We start from the raw sequence: 17414 nt of genomic DNA on the forward strand, positions 1-17414 counted from the left end.
CATTTTCTTTGTGGATTCGAATGAGTAGCCGTGTTGGTCTGAAGTAGCACAATAAAATCAGAGTCCAGTAGCACCTTTGTTGGTCTACTGCTACTGGACTCTGATTTGATTTTCTTTGTGGGTTTGACACGCATGTTTCCTGCAATTCTGTTACCATGGCTCTTCCCCTGTTATATGTGTGTTTCAAGTGCCGTCAAGTCACAGCCAGTTTATGGTGGCCCTGTCTAGTTTTCAAGGCAAGGGACGAACAGAGGCAGTTTTCTGTTGCCTGCTTCTTCATAGCTACCATGGACTTCCTTGGTGGTCTCCCATCCAAGTACTATCCAGGTTTGACCCTGTTAGGAGATCATTCCAGCCTGGACCATGTTACCATTATATTCACTACATAAGAGCCTGCCTGTTACGTTGGATAATATTTTGTAATGTTTGCCGTTTTAATTGTTCCTGCCATTTTCCTCATCACTAGTCCTGGATGTCTCATCCTTTCTAGTAGAGCTTTGGACATTTTCTTTTCGCTTGTGATTGTCAATGTGATTGTCAACTCCTTCATGAATCAAAACAGATTTAATTTGTGTTGATTTAATGCTTCCTATACTTTGAGAAACCACTTTGTTCCCATCGCTTTTACTGAACTTGCTAACACTTTCCATTTTTAAAAATTAATTATTTATTTTGCTATTAATTCCTTTGTCATGTTTGGTATTTCTGCTGTTGTTAATATGGTTGCCATCACTTTTCCTGAGGCCATTTCTATTGTTATGATTTCAGTTTATTGAGCTGCCTTTTGCCCTGATCAATTTGTAAGGCCTTACCCTTAGTTTTGAGGGCTAGAATGTGAGATTTCCTTTGGTGTTTAGTACTATTTGATTTGTTCCTTTCTGTTGTCTTGATTTTGTTGCACTGTCACTGTCCAGAAATATGTAGATAGGTGAGCTCTATTATCACCTTTAGAAGAGCTGACAGGGAGCATTTCTATAACTTTGGTAACTTTAATCAGTAGAGTATTTGGTAACATAATACTTTCTCTGTCTTTCATATTACGGCATAAACTTGGCAAATGAGCACTATAGAAGGTTATTTATCTCATTCTGCTGAATTTAAGGCTTCTTCTAAATACAGTATTAAAGTTTAAGGGTAGTTGGATTATAAAATTTACCATTCCAATCTCATTTGGGTCTCAAAATATTAACAATGGATATATATTAAATATAAATTGTCAGCAGTGGGATCTTGGGTGGCAATAATCAGGAAGTGAATTTTGTAGAGCCAGTGGCTAAACAGCAACAGAAAATCTTGGTGTAGATTGGGAACAAACGTGCATTGATGTCAGCCTTACTGTATTTTCTTATTTATGTTGGCCTGTAAGACTCACTTACTGCTTTTGTGACCATTTAAGCATCCGCTGCTGACAGCAGAATGAGGAGTGGTGTTCATGCTGGGAGATGTCAGGCAGAGGGGCAGAAGCATGCCTTGTTTTACCCATGTACTTGGTTGTATTGTTCTTCAAAACAGCCGTCTCTGGACCCAGTTGAGTATCCAGCGGTGGTTTGGAAGCACAACTGTGGGAAAGAGAGAGAGAGAAAGAGAGAGTTAAGAAATTAGACGCACATTGAATCTGTATAGAGTCACTGTAGGGTGCAGTAACATGTGGGAGGATAGACCCTGAAAACAGCGGTGATGGTAGTGAGAGCTGTAAGCCTATGGAACCACAGGCTTTAATATTGCAGTAATCACGAACCCTACTATGTGGGATCCATGTACTTTCTTTCAAGAAACAAGGTCTCAGATGTTTGAACAGATCATGCACAGAGTTTCTCTTTCAGTAATTCCATTTTTTTCATTTTGTTGCTGACAGGTTTTAAGACTAAGTAGCTATTCATGTATTCAGAGTACTGGATTTCCTTTGCAAGGCCGTTCTTGTGTTTTGACAGTTTTGAGAAATGTTTTATAATGCTTTGAAAATTGATATGGGAAACATGATGGTTCAGTGGTTTGCAGTTAGCCCTGCTTTGAATGTGAACTTGAATACATATTCACTTTGAGCCTGAGGACTGACTGCCTTTAACGGAAACACAGGAAATGCAGAAGACCCGTTCAATTAGCCCAATGTCTTTTTTTGTAATAATGGCCTGAAGCTCTGGATGTAAATCTGCACTTGTGTCCATAGCTTGCAGAACTTGTATCATAAACGTATTCTAGATCCCAAGCATTAAACTATTTAGAATCTCCACATATTATTAGGACAATGGGTGGTTAGTATCATTAAAGGATTGTTCCAGAGGTAAGGATCTTGTCTCCCCAGTAACAGAGATCATCTACATCTTTTGACTAGCTCCTGTAATTATTAGCTACTGCTGCTAAGTCTGTATGCTAGTACACATTTAGCTGCGTAAAAACTTGGCTGGATAGATTGCTGTGTTGTAACAACGATGCATATTTTGTCTGTCAGAGTTGAACTCCAGTCTGCATTGACGTTAGCAGAAGTCAAATTCACTCATGGTAAAATCCTTAAACAGTGTATCCCAGAAAATTCTGTGCGCCTCAGTTAAAAATAATTCAGGATCAAAGAATCTGGGAACATACACCCCTAGTTAACCTTCTGCCCACTGATTTCTTTTTAAGACTTATCTGGCAATATTAATTGTTGCCTGTGCAGGTTAGAATTGCCTCTTGGGTGCAGATATGTTTGGTAATTATGGAGACATTCAGTCTTTTTCATTTAATCACAATAACCATCTTGATTGTGTGAACAAACTAGAATGAACACGTTGATCTGCATTAAGTTATCTTGAACGTGCACATTTAAGCTCGGTACTTTCACTTAACTAGGTAAAGCGATGCCTTTTATTGGATCAACCTCCTTTGAAAGAGAGTGCAGGCTTTCTTATTATAGAAACCGTTGACCCTCTTGATGCTGAACTGGACTTGGCAAATGATGTGTCAGTGACTTGCTAAATACGTTTTTTATATTGTTGAATAACTGTGCTCTGAATTTCTTATTCACTGTGGCTTCTCTTCCTGGTTCTATTGCATCAGTATAGGTTATTTTAGTGGAAGGAATATTGCTTGATGTAGATTATCTCTTGTCCTTTTGGGCCTATATTCTCTGACTCCATATAAGCACAATTGTTTCATGGAAACAAGTCCTGATGGTCTGGTTACTTTGTTTTTAAAGATGTGAATCATAATAATGTTTTTGTATTAGGAAACAGGTAAAACAGGAGAATCTGCCAATCACTGAATTCCTATTATCTGTCTTATCAATCTATATGGATGATTTCTTCTTTTGACCATTTTAGCTCAAATATTACGTTTTAATTTACCCATAATTTTTAACAACTTTTACAACAATTTTTAGTGTTTTGTTGTTTGAGAAGGAATAACTTCTATTTTCCTTCAAGAATGGTATGAAAACTTTATAGAGGGTTAGTGAAAATATATCAAAGAGAAAAATCTGAAAACACTGCTGCCATAACTATGTCTTATAGTATCTGTGTGCCAAACACAAATTACTTCCAGGCGCTTAGAAAGCTTTCGCTTCTTCTAGGGCAGAGGTGGCCAAACTGTGGCTCTCCAGATGTTCATGGACTACAATTCCCATGAGCCCCTGCCAGCAGCATGCCACCCCTGTTCTAGGGTATAACTAACTAGATTATGTGTATGGCTTGGCCAGTCAACTTATTTGTAAGGCTGTCATATACTTAATTGCACAGACCATTGCAAAATATAATAATGTTTTCCATGGGTACCACGTTTCCCCATGAGATATTATCAGATGCATTTAATAACAAAACAGTCCATGAAACCAAGAATTCCCTGCAACTATATTATGGTTTCAACTGAGGCAGGGACACAAAGACTCCACTGCTAGCCATATTCAGAGAGATAATGATACAAGCTAGAGGTGTTACCAAATTTTGTAAGCACACACTGATTTGATCTGGAAATCCCAATGTCTGACATGGGTCTCCCTCAATTAGAATGACAATGCTGCTGTCTTTTTTTACCTGAACATACAAACAAAATTTGATGGAATTTTACTACCATTAAAATTTCAATCATTAAAGAAGATTGCTGCTTTTGTATCAGTTAGACACAAATTGTAAATGCCAGCAGTGGAAATGGGTGAAATAAGAAGGCTCAGACAGCCAAAGAGAAGAAAGCAAAAATGGACAGATTCACACATCACCAAAGTCTGTGCATCTGCGTACACATGTGCATGCACACACATACACATGTACACTTCTGTTAGTACCCATTGGAAAGTGCTATAACCACAAGAAAAAATTAGGCTATTTCTAGGGTTCCAAATAAAAGCCAAGAAGTAACTTCAGAGCAATGAGAGGAAAAAATGAAGTTAGTTTGGTCAAAATGTTTAGCTCAAAAGGTAGCCTCTAAGCTACAAACTTTTTAATGAGACCCCATCCATGCCATGCTGTGGTATTGCAGGGGTTCTTGAGAAAGTGAGTGTTAAATCAAAATCATATAAGTGACCATAATTCTGCCCACAATGAAACATTCAATGACATCTCCACAGTGGCGTACATGTGGAATGATAAAAATATGGTCTTGCAAACAGTGAAGTGCAGTCTCAGTCAGTATTATATAATACTGATTTTAGCATTTCAGCATGCATAGGTAGAAAGTGACATTTTATGAATACTATTTGAGAATCCTAGAGTTATTCCAAACTAAATATTTAATGGACTTTTTGCGAAATTATAAATGTTGGAGTTTTTTTTAAATATTTAATTTGACATTATATCAAATGTGTGTGCTTTATATTTGTTAGCATCTTTTTGGCAAGTTTCAAATATGAAATCTCACAAACTGTTAACTGTCATATTGTCAGATACTGAATCATTGCTGTCAACAGTCAGATTCTGCTGAAATAGAAATAACTATGGTTTATCAACGATCACACTATCAAAACATATTCTGTCTCATGGTTACTATTTAAATGCAGTCCAATACAAATATTAAATGCTCAACACTGAATAGTTTGTTTCTAAATATGCCATAACACTTGAGGTGACAAATACTGCCAGATGTTGAAATAGCTAACAGATATTGGAATCTCATTGGATGTCAAATATTTGATCATTATTCAGTACTGTCTATTTTGTACTTAATTCTTACCTGTGTGATCCTAAGTATCTTGGGAGTGACTTACCTGAAAGGCTGCTTCCTCACATCCCTTTCAGCCCATCAGTAAATATCCTTTTCTTAAGTCCTCCCCTCTTGTGCTCTCACCTTTGAGGATGATGCATGTGGCAACCAGAGACAGGACCTTTCTAGGGGTGGCATGTCACATCTGGAATATTCTCCCCCTAGAAGCTCTCCTCTTGCCTATCTTGCTCTTTTAACCACAGCCTGAAACATTTATTTTACCCCAGCATTTAACTAAGGGCTTTCAGCTTTTAAAGTTGTTCTTATGGTCTGCTTTTAAGCTGAGAACCTGCTTATGAATATTCTTTTTAGGCTGCTATTTTATCTTGGTTTGTTTTTATGACTGATACATTTATACTGTTTTAAGACTTCAGTGTATTTTTTTTTGTCTCGTGGATGACAACATACACAGTTTCTCAATAAATAAATACCTATTTGTATATGTAGAGAGTATCCGATAAGTATTCAGCAGCCACATTTGCAGATTAACATGTTTGTGTTTCAGCACTATTATTATTAATGTTTACTGATGTTTATTGGAGAGATGAATGAATTTTTTTTTTACAAGTTGGCCCTGATACAGGGAAATTCTAGCTTCCTTTCTGACTATTAGAATACTAAGAACATATAGAGTCATGCTGCATTGGATATCTAGTCCAGCATCCTGTTTATAGAGCAAGCAGTTTGGTTGTCCCAGAACAGCCATGAGTGGCATTGCGATCAAGGCCTGCCTCTGATGCTGACTGTTTGAGAGTTTGAGAGCAGTGTTTGAGAGTATTGGTGGTGTCCACTGACAGTGAAGTCTCAAACTGAATTACTTGTTGAGTAAAGTATTTCCTTTTGTCTGCCTTAATCCTACTGCCTGTCAACTTCATTGGCTGCCACTTTCTAATATTATAGGAGAAGGAGAGGGGAGGAGATGACTAACCACTTTCTCTACCCCATTCATAATTTTATAAGCCTCTTTCATGTTTCCTATTAGCTGTCTTTTTCTAAACTAAAGTGTCCCAGACGCTTTAGCCCTTCCTCATGCACTCTGTTGGTTGCTAATTAGTTACCAAAAGGTACTAGTTATTGCCTATGAAGCTCTTAATGGACTAGAGCAGTGGTCTCCAACCTTTTTATCACCAGAGACCGGTCAACACTTGACAATTTTACTGAGGCCGGGGGGGTGGTAGTCTTTTGCTGAGGGACATTGCCTGAGCCCCTGCTCTGCTCCTTTCCTGCTGGCGCCCCTGACTTCCCGCTGCCCACCGGATGGCACTGCTAGCATACAATTGGCTCCAGCAGGACCTATTGTTAAAATGACATCTCTGCCTCAGAAGAGGTCCTCCTCACTGGGAGTGGGTGCATCAGGGCCTCCTAGATCTCATCTGGAGCCCCCTATCAAAAAAAAAAGAAGTCAAAATGTAAAGACTCTACTTCCAGAATCCTGAGACAGGAACCAGCACCTGCAATGACTCCTGTCATGGATCAGAACCTGGCCCGGCCTTGGAACCTATTCCCACATTTTGAGAGATTGGGCTCCTTCTCCAAAGGCAGTGAAAAAAGCACTGAGGGGGGTGCATCTGGCCTCAACGAGAGCCAGGACCATCTCAGCTGTGGCTCCCGCCTGATGGAATAAGCTGCTGGTCAAAATCTAGGCCCTGGTGCAACTATCTCAGTTCTGCAGGGCCTGCAAGATAGTACTCTTCCAACAGGCATTTGGTTGAGGCCTACACAAACTAATGCCAACATAATCTACTCATCTCCATATTCCAATGAATTAGAATTAACATCACCTGTCCGCTGCAGAGTTGAACATCTACAAACACAAGAGAGCGTTGAACTATTCAAATTATTTTAATGGTATTTTAATTAATTAAGAATTTATTGTGATTGTAAATGTTTATTATATTGTAAACTGCCCCAAGCAGGAAGGGACAGTATATAAAACTAATATAATATAAATAAATGTCCAAGGTCGGCAATTGATGTTGTGGACCTAATCTCAATCCCCCTTTATGTTGGCATCCTATGAATCCAACGTAGAGGTACTTTATGTCTCCATCCCAGTTCGACAGGTGGGAGGAGCATCATCAACTGGCCAACCCTGAGCTTAGTCAAGGGCACTTTATCAATCCACCTAGGCCACTTTTCAAATGCCCAGCTATTTTGAACCTGTTGTATTCTGTTGCTTTATACTGTAGTTCGGAATCAATGTGGGATACTTCCCTGGACAATACTTTGGGGGATTTCTCCCCCAAGAAAGGCTTTAAGGCTTTATGGGGAGCAGATGCTTCATTTGGCTAAGGCGCTAGACATAGAGGTTTTGACTTCTGACAAAATCTTCAGCCACCTCTGTTCTGATTCGATGGGCATGGTAGCTTTTCCAATCCTGATGGATCTGACAGCTCCAATAAAGACTAAGCTGTCATCAACACAGGCTACCCCATGAAAGATTGAAAATTTCTGTAATGCCCATCACAAATGGAATCATCCAGTACCAGAAGCCCAACTCTTTGTCAAACCCACAGGAGGTCCTCAATATGAGAGGATATCTATACACTGTACAAAGAATGGGTCACCTGTTAGATATTATTTCTACCCTCTTTAGCTCAGTGCCTACCAGCTTTGAGACCCTCATTTTCCATAACAGCTAAGGGTAGTCCTAGCAGGTCCCTGAAGGTCTCATCCATATAACTCTCTTGTCTCTTGCGGGTTCTGAAGGTGGGCAGCCCTAACCTCAAGAGAATGAATATGCTCCTGAAGAGCTAAGAGCTCCATGCAATGAGCACCTAACCACAATTTCTGCCTAGTAAGCAGATAATTGCACATCTGGCACTGTTTGCAAAGCACTGGGTAGCCTTGACCTGCCAGCTGCTGTTCTACCGTCATAGCTGGTTTGGTTGTTTAAAGGTGTTTTAGAATTTTAAAAAACCCAACCTTATCTGAAAGGATACAGAATCCCCTGTGTGGTGTGCAGCATTGTTAATTTGTTTAAGCCATCTGTATTTATTTTATGGAATTCATTCCTGGCCCTAAAGACACCTGCATTGTTGCATTCTTTAGCTGTTTCAGTGATTGTGAAGAACTAATAAAAGTAACCTTAAGAGAATGTTGGACAGAAGATAAAGCCTCTATTCCCCCCTCCCTCGAATTAGATCAGAAGTATCCAATGATTCATGACCAATGTTGGTTAAGACTGTCAACTTGTTTTTAGGACACCAACCATGTACAAAAATAAATAAAACCCAGCAAATGAAGTTTACCCAATAACTGTAGTTTGGTACAAGAAAAAGATCTGTGTTTTTTATTGGGGTGGTAGGTGGGTTGGTAACGTTTAAGAAAAAGACTTGCCAGGAATAAGTCCTCCTAGGGCATTAACAGAAATAACATTCTACTACTAATGTTCATATGTATATGTATATGTGTATATATGTATATATATATATGAAAATAATTTTAAAGGGTCTTGAAGATATATGTGTGTACATGGACTGAAAATAAGACTTGAAAATCAGCTGATGAGTTCTTTACCTATGGAGGCTTCTATTTTCAGGGTCATTGTTAGCCTGTATGGATAACAGTGGTGTAAAGCAGTGGTCCCCAACCCGCGGGCTGCGGCCCGGTGCCGGGCCACGAAGGCCATGGTTCCAGGCCGCGGCTCCCTCTCCCCGCCCCCCCCGCAGTAAAAAACTTCCCAGGCCGCAAGCTTGTGGCCTGGGAAACTTCTTACTGCGGGAGGGAGGGGAGAGGGAATCAGGGCCGCGCCCGCGCATGCGCGGCCCGGCCACACATGTGCAATGAGCGGGCGCAGGCGCGGCATGCGTAGGCGGGCAGTTGCCCTGCCGGTCCCCAGCCTCAAAAAGGTTGGGGACCACTGGTGTAAAGTGCATGAGATTTTATGTAATATGGCTGTGGTTAGTGAATGAAGGCATGCAGATGAGTGTTCTGTACATTTATTCATGCTCATAAGTAGCCATTTCTGTGGCCACCTTTGGTGAACAAAGATCATCTCCGGACAACCAGGCAAGATAAAATATAAAAACTGATCCTCCTTTGGTCATTTTGCTCAATGTTCATAGTTACAAATGATTTTATTTATTTATCATACTTATATACCGCCCTCCCCGGAGGCTCAGTTTACATAAGAACAGGGAACAATACATAAAACGGTCTATAAAAACATGTGAATAACCTTATAATAATAACTAGTAGTTGTAACCAGATAACAGTGTAACAGTACAATATAACAATACAACAATGTAACGGTACAAACAGGTCCAGAGCTTATTGGTGGAATTCTGAGGGGGAGCGGGAGGGGGGGAGCAGGGGCCCTTCGGTCGCTGTTGATTACGTCTGGTCTCAGCCAAATGCCTGGCGGAAGAGCTCCTTTTTGCAGGCCCTGCGGAACTGTTTAAGCTCCGTCAGGGCCCTGATCTCCTCCTTTTGTGAAGGCTGATCACTTTTGGGGGCTTGTAGTGTTTCAACAATCCTTTTGTCTCTTTGCCTTTACTATAGTATTGCTTATTGTTAAGTAGAATTCTTTTTGTACAATGGAGGACTCAGTTTTGCTTTAGACTTTGGAGGATGGCCAAAAGTTAAAGAGCCCAGAGTCATCCATGCTTAAGCTCCAGATTGGGAAATACCTAGCGATTTGGGGATGAGGCCTGAAGAGGGCAGAGTTTGGGAAGGGGAGGGACTTCAGTGGGATATAATAACAGAGTGCACATTCCAAATGGCCATTTTCTCCAGGTGAACTGGTCTCAGTTGGCTGGAGTTCACCTGGGAAATCTCCAACTGCCACCTGGAGGATTGGCATCCCTATCTATACCAAGTACAGGTTGCTCCCTCTAACACATTAAGCAAGTTTACTGATGCCTCTAAGTTACAAATGGGGTTGCCAAGTAGCCTGGAGTAGAATGTCCCGTTAGTAGGATGTTATATATCAGGTGCTGTCATTTATCTCCATGCCATCTTATGCCTCTGTTAAGTGAATGGAGCAAATTTACCATCCAGTTGGCATCCCTAAATTCATCAGGTCAGGGGCAAAGACATCAGTTAGCTGTGAATAGCAGTGCCTTTACAGCAGTTGGCTCAAGGTTCTGGAATGCCTTCCTGCCTAAGGTATAGAGTTGCTTCTTCCACTTCTTTCAGATGGACACCAAATGTTTTGCGTAATGTGAGGATGTTTTCCTGAAGAGTCACAGCCCAGGAAAAACTTAATGATTTTTGCACAACCTCTTAGTTACCTAACTCTACAGGAATTAAGCCCATGTACGTATCGTTGGAACAAGCACACATTCTTCCCCAGTGTTTCTTTGCCTCCATCTTCCTTTTGTCTTCTTTCTGGTCTCAAATTTTAGATTGTAAAATCCTTCAGGACATTCTTCTGGTGCTCTGTAAAGCATTGTACTCTGTGTAATAAAAAGCACTGTACCATTTGATTCAGCGCTGATTCAACAAACTGCGTCTAGAATCATAGAATCACAGGGCCTCCAGAGTAATCTAGTCTAACCCCCTGCACAGTGTCTAATGTAATGCATTCCAGTGGGTTAGCCATATTAAGTTTGTGTCAACAAGAACCCTGCAATACCCTGAAAACGTGTATTGAAGCATTGGCTTTTGCAGATTTAAGCCTTTTTTTTCTTTAAGCTAATTTGTAAGACAGGCCACTAGACTGCTATGTACCTAGGAAAAAAGTGTAGGAAGAAAAATATCCAAGAATCATTCTCTTTTTAATCAATAATAATAGAGTCCTTTTGGGGAGAAGGCTAAATAGATTTAAAATAGGAGCTCCTGCTTCAGTGATTGCATAAATCTGGATCATAATCTTGGCTATATAGTTAGTGTGCCAAGCCTGAATATACTGTATTATTTATCCTCTGAATGAGTCTAATGCCAGTGAAAGTTGGCTTGTAGACTGAAATACTTGTTGCTTCCTTTCCGAGCCTGATTTATTTGTCCTACCTCCTGCCCTTGTGGGGAGGGAAGTATCTTACCTTTGCCTGCCTACCAGACAGTTGCCTGCCTGCCTGCCTGCCTTCAGCTTTCCTGGTTTGGCAGGAGAGAGCAGAAGTTTCCAATAAAGGCAAGGGAGAGCTACAGAGATCCTAGCAACAAACTAGCTCTGTTCTAGAAGTTTTGCATGGCATTCCTTTTAAGGGTTGACACCTCCTTTCCCACCTTCCTTCTCTTAACTCTGTAAAAGAGTTTACAGGCACGAGGACCACCGGAGCTTTAGGTCCCACCAGAAAAATTAAGGTGCAATGCCATTGTTGGAGCCTGAAACTGTAGATTTTTATTTGTTTGTTTATTATATTCATATACCGCCTTCCCCGAGGGCTCAGGGCAGTTTACAGAAAACAGGAAAAGATACAGATAACATACGGCAACAGGTGATAATAACATTATAACAATAATAACAAGATCATACTTTCTTGGATAATGTGATGTAAGAAAGTAACTGCCAAGTATGTGAAGTTGGTTGTAGCCTGTATGTTTTAAGTGTGCTAGACTGATGATCAAATAAGCTTGCACTTTATTTTTATTATATTTATTATTATTATATTTATATATTTAGCAACTCTTCCTTTTAAATATCAAGCCGGTGCATATAAAATTTACCTAGATTGACTCAGGCTATTGGTCTGATTGGCAGTTACACTGTAAGATTATCACTGCAGCCCTTTCTCAGCCTTTGCATCTTGAGATGCTTTTAAGGGAATATGTCAGTAGTTTGTGCTTTGCCACTGAGATGAAGCTCTTTGAGGAAGCAATGAATTATAGCAAAAAAATAAAGATCTCCTCCTGCCCAAACATCTGTTAATGTGTAGAAAGGACAGTGATCTGCCCCTGGGAAGTGCATAATATTCTTGTGATTCTTATGCTTAATTCATTATTTGGCGGCTTTCCCCCCTACCTTTAAACCAGGGGTAGTCAACCCGTGGTCGTCCAGATGTCCATGGACTACAATTCCCACGAGCCCCTGCCAGCGTTTGCTGGCAGGGGCTCGTGGGAATTGTAGTCCATGGACATCTGGAGGACCACAGGTTGACTACCCCTACCTTTAAACAGTTTTCAGGCCTCTAATTTGTAAGTTTGATTTCGAAGATAGTATTAAATTAAATTAGTTGTTCATGTTATCTGGTGCAAAATTAGGGCTTAAAAGGGCAGGTTTAGGACTGGAATTCAGTTTTAACAAAGCCCTTGCAATAATGCATGCAACTTCTTTTTGATTAAGATTGAAAAGAGGCTGCATAGCTGTTGTGTTGTAGCGTGTTGCTCTTTTTGTTCTTAATCTGCCTTTTGCCACTGTTTATAAAGATGGGGGGGGACATACCCTCCAGTTTTAAAACCACAGTTCCTTTATAGAGAAGTTTATTGCTAGATATTACCTGCAGCTTTCCTTGAAGTGGAATTCATTGTTGGATTTCTAGTGTGTCTGGGGTTTTTATGAAAAATATATAAGTGGTTTCCTAGAGATCTGGATTTTTTTCCCCAGCGTCTTCTGTTGAACATTCACCAGAATGGCCTCAGTCCATTCAGCTGAGCCTTTCTCTCCCCTATACATTAAAAATAGGGCTGAAATACTGGCCTTCCTGGGCAATAAGAATTGATGATACCTGAAATTCAGTTGCTATTCCAGATTTTCTTGAGCCAGCTGTCATCTGCCGGCAGGGGATCAAAGCTTGAGGGAAAGCTTCTCCGTTTTCCCTTAATTGCTGGTTTAGGGAGCCATGTACCATTTCTTCTTGATCAAACTCTGGTCTAGGACATGAGCGTGCTTGCTGCAAAGCTGCCAAAGTGTCTGTTGTGCTCATACATTTCTGAAGACGTGATGTTTCTTGTGAATACTGAGGTCCCAGTTTTATTGTTTAGACACAAGGGTTAAAAGTTGGCATAGATGAACAGTTTACATTGATGAGAAAATGATTTTCGGTTTTGGCTCTGATGGGAAAGATGCTTTCACCTTCTCCATGGCTCTCTGCAACTGAGGGTTGTGCAGGAGCAGTCCTTCATGCATTGCCTTTGAAGCAATTAGGACCTTCCTTGTCTGCCTGCTTCTTCTTCTTTTTTTTCTCTCCCAATAAAGTAAACCCTGCAATTACGTTGGTAGTATTTGTGAGGAACTCCTGTATTGTTCTCTTTAGGCATAACAAGGTGTGTCATTCTGCAACAAGCTTAGGTCTCAACTTGAGATACAGCCTGTCCCGGAATGGGACAAGCTCATTTTTACGTATTACAATATTATATTATGTGATGATGTGAAATAACTGTCATCCTATAGATAGGAGTAATTCTTCTTCGTGGAATCAGTGTGGTCCTACATAAAAGTTCTGTGCCAGTGCAGAAATTCTAGAGTTATAGTTAAAGAACAAGTGTTCGTGTCCCCTCCCTTGGGGAGGAAAATGTCCTTCTTCACATACCTCAAGGGAAGAATGAATGCTTTTCCATTTGGTTCTCTGCTGACTGCCACCCATTAAGCAGCAGCTTCTGTGATGCTGCTTTAGAGCAGAGGTAGTCAACCTGTGGTCCCCCACATGTTCATGGACTACAATTCCCATGAGCCCCTGCCAGCAAACGCTGGCAGGGGCTCCTGGGAATTGCAGTCCATGAACATTTGGAGGACCACAGGTTGACTACCCCTGCTTTAGAGTAGCGATCCCCAACCTGTGGGCAGCGGACCACATGTGGTCCGTCGACTAATTGGAGTGGGGCCACGAAGGTGGGCACCCCCCGGCCTTTTACTTCATCAACGATCCGGCAGGCGCACATGTGCAGGCTCAGAGCTCGGCGCCTACGCTCGCTGGCATGCCGATGGCTGTGCCTCCCTCCCCCGCCCCAGTCACCCCGCCTCCCTTAGCAGAAGTGCCGCCTTGGCTTCCCCGCCCCCCCCCCCCGGAGTCCCAGCGCTTTGGAGTGCTCACTTGATTGCCGACGGCAATCCTTCCCCCCCCACCGGGCCTCAGTATTATTGTCAAGCGTTGAGTGGTCCCCAGTGATAAAAAGGTTGGGGACCACTGCTTTAGAGGATTAAGTTTTTTAATTGGCACTCTTCAGTTTCAGCAATTTGAATGCTAGTCTTTTCCCTGCCATACATGTGTATGTGTGTAATATACATAAATACTGTGAGAGAGTTAGTTGCCCCACTCCCTTCTCTATCCTTGGGCTTGAGGCTGCTGCAGTCCGACAGCCACAACCTACACACATTCTGCCTAGGAGAAAGCAGTAACTTTGACTCCTGCTCTCAGTGCATCAGATTTACAAGCCAAGGAACTGTATCTCCAAACTTTGGTTCCTGTTTTGGGAACAATCCATGTTGCCTATACTAATTTGGTAAACGCTTCCCTGTGCTGAGTGTATTCTGCATCTGTTGTCCTCTGCTGGGGTTCGACAAGCAGCTTCGATGTCTCCAGTTCCAGGTGCAGCTGTTTGTACAGAAGGACAGTTAATCGACAAACATCCTGACTGTGCTCAAAACTGGCCACGTACCACAGAGACACGAGTGGACTAGCCACAGCGACAGCTGAGATGGACAAGAGAATGCTCAAAGGAATTTAATGTGGCATTGTAAAGTTTCCTTCCATGTCCATTTCAACACCGGCTATACTGCCTGATTTGGCCATGTTGGCCAACTTGCTACCAGTGTCAAACATGGTGCAGGGTGAGCCAGTCTTGAAGTCCCCTTGCAAGGCTTTTTGAAGAACCTTTCTCAAGGCAGAACCATGTCTTGTGTTGCAGTGGTCTCAGGTGGGGAAAGCAGAATTATCGCTTCACCCTGATGCTTTGATCCCCATCAAGGTCTAGTACAGGAGTTCCCAGTGTGGTGCCCATCAACAGCTTTCCTGGTTTGTCCCAAGTATTTTTAGAAAGTGGGCCAGGTAAAGTAGGGCTTTTGCCCATCAGGGCTTCTGGTTGCCTATTGATGACTGTGGAGATTGGGGGGGGGGGGAATTGCTTTGGCAGCAGCTACCACTACGGTATAAATATCTTCACTCTGTGACTGAAGGTAAGCTGTGTTCATACAAGAACATATATATTTTTAAATAATACGCTTATTTAAGACGGTTAAATAGAGCTGCTGCCTGAAATCTTGAAAAGTTACTATTAGCATTATGCCTATCCCCACTTCCTGATGTTTTGTGGCTGGTTCTAACTAGTGTGTCACCAATCACCTTGGTACCTATATCCCAAAAAAGTTGACCTAGAACTAGTAAAATCAACCCCCCCCCCATAATAGATTATGTGAAAAGAAAAATTTACTTCAGTGCAATACTTTTTGTTTCCGTACTGGCAAGAAGATCAGTTCCTTTATTATCTGAGGATGGCATGAACCAGAATTCCCCACAAAATTACTCTGGTTTGGGTTTCCCAAACTGAGGTCTGTCAGGGGCACCTCCCCTGAACCTTTTATAGACTTTTCTCCAGTTTGGGATTTGGCTGGTAGCCATTTTAGGCCGACAGGAGACAGGCACAAATACTCTGCTGTCGGGCTAAAATGGCTGCAAACCATTTAAGCGTGCTGGTTCATTTCCCTTTCAAAGGGAGGGAAGGGAACTGGAATGCTGAAATGGCGGTTCTGGGACAGCCCAGGACAGCTCGCTCTCCACACAATCAGTTGTTGGGTGGAGTCTGCTGGGCTGCTCCACAGCCCAGCACACACCCCAAGCCCATCATGTGGAGAATGAGCTCTTAGCATGATTAATTGTTTGGCAGGCCCTGGATTCACCAGGCCAGGTCAGTATACCCCGAGCCCATCAGCTGTTTGGCAGGAAGTCATTTTAGGCTGCCATTTGAAGCAAAACAGCAGTCCATTTCAGGAGGTTCAGTCACTGGGAGTCAGGGTTTGGTGGGGGCCAAGAACACTCCGAATCCTAAACCATAATTTTCCAGTCCATACTACGATGAGAGAGACCGGTGCTGTTTCCTGCTTTCTGCATTCAACGTACTGTGAATAATGTATGCATACCTTCCTCAGGTTTTATTACTTCAAAATACTGACTCAGCCTTACCCACCTGTTCTCTCAGCTGTAAGATGCTGCAATCACTACAGCCGCTAATATTGTCAAAGCTACTGCAGCGGTCAACTGTATACAATCCTTGCCACCACCACCACCACCACCAATCCTGCTGTTAGACCTCTATACTTGCTATACTTCTGCTTTCAGCATGGATTCTACTTATTCCTCTTTTCCCTATCCAATTTGTTCTACCACGGGTGGGGTGCAACCATTGCTATTCCATACTACCCTGTGACCAACTATATCTCATGCTATTCTAAGCACTCATAAATCACCATCTATTCATTATGGTCAACTGTGCAGAGGACTCAGTACTGCAGTTTCATCTTTTTGTTTCCCCCCCCCCCCCCGCTATACCAAGAGACCACTCTCCAGAGCGCACTGTAGGGGATCTCAGTCAGTTGTTACCTTTGGGGGATATGAAGCTCTATGTGGGTCTCATAAGAGGCTGGCACAAGCTCAAGAAACAGAAGTGCCCAATTTTTCTTTGCTGAATAATATCACTGTTCAGATAATGTGGAAGCAACATTTTATGTAAACCAACAAGGGTTATGATATCTCTTACTCCATGATAGTTGCTCTGGGCATCTAGTTCTAGTGTATTCACCAAAGCCTCGTACTCCCAGCTGTATCCTTTTTGGCATAGATGTCAAGACAGACATGCTAAATAGGGTGGAATGGTGATAAAGGAATGACCATTTTATGTATGTATTTATTATATATTTATATACTGCCTTCCCCTGAGGCTCAGGGCAGTTTACATAGAACGTATAACAATACAACGAAAGTATTTCCATAACATATAGATAACCACAACAGTAGGCAACTCATGGAGGTTTGGGGATGGAGACTGTGGAGGAGAGGGACCTTAATGGAGTACAGTGCCACTGAGCTTCCCTTTTCAGAGGAACCTCCTTGAGAGTTAAATACAATTAGAACTGTGGCCTTTATGTGACCACTGGGCAATGCATACATTTTTAATGATTCAGTAAGTGAAACTCAACGTGAATGGCATTGAATGGTTGGTATGTCTTAAGGTACCTCTTAGTATTCCGTTAGAAACGCATGTGTAAAGCATTTACTTTAATTAACATTTTTTGTAAAGTTTCTACGTCGAATGCGACAATTTTATGACAATTCCGAGTTTCCTCTCCTTCCCTTTTACTCCAGGGATTTTCTTCTTCTTACTTATTAGTCTGTCTCCCAGGAATAGGTATAACTAAGCTGAATTGACTGATA

At 41.7% G+C, this 17414-nt stretch overlaps 1 protein-coding gene across 5 annotated transcripts in view; it reads left to right on the forward strand.

Annotated features, from left to right (window-relative positions):
- Window positions 1-17414, forward strand: part of ATXN7 (ataxin 7) — a 132592-nt gene that overhangs the window by 1244 nt on the left and 113934 nt on the right. The gene's annotated exons all lie outside the window — the stretch shown is intronic.

This window comes from Paroedura picta, chromosome 3 (assembly GCF_049243985.1).
Source record: "Paroedura picta isolate Pp20150507F chromosome 3, Ppicta_v3.0, whole genome shotgun sequence".
NCBI classification, from domain to species: domain Eukaryota; kingdom Metazoa; phylum Chordata; class Lepidosauria; order Squamata; family Gekkonidae; genus Paroedura; species Paroedura picta.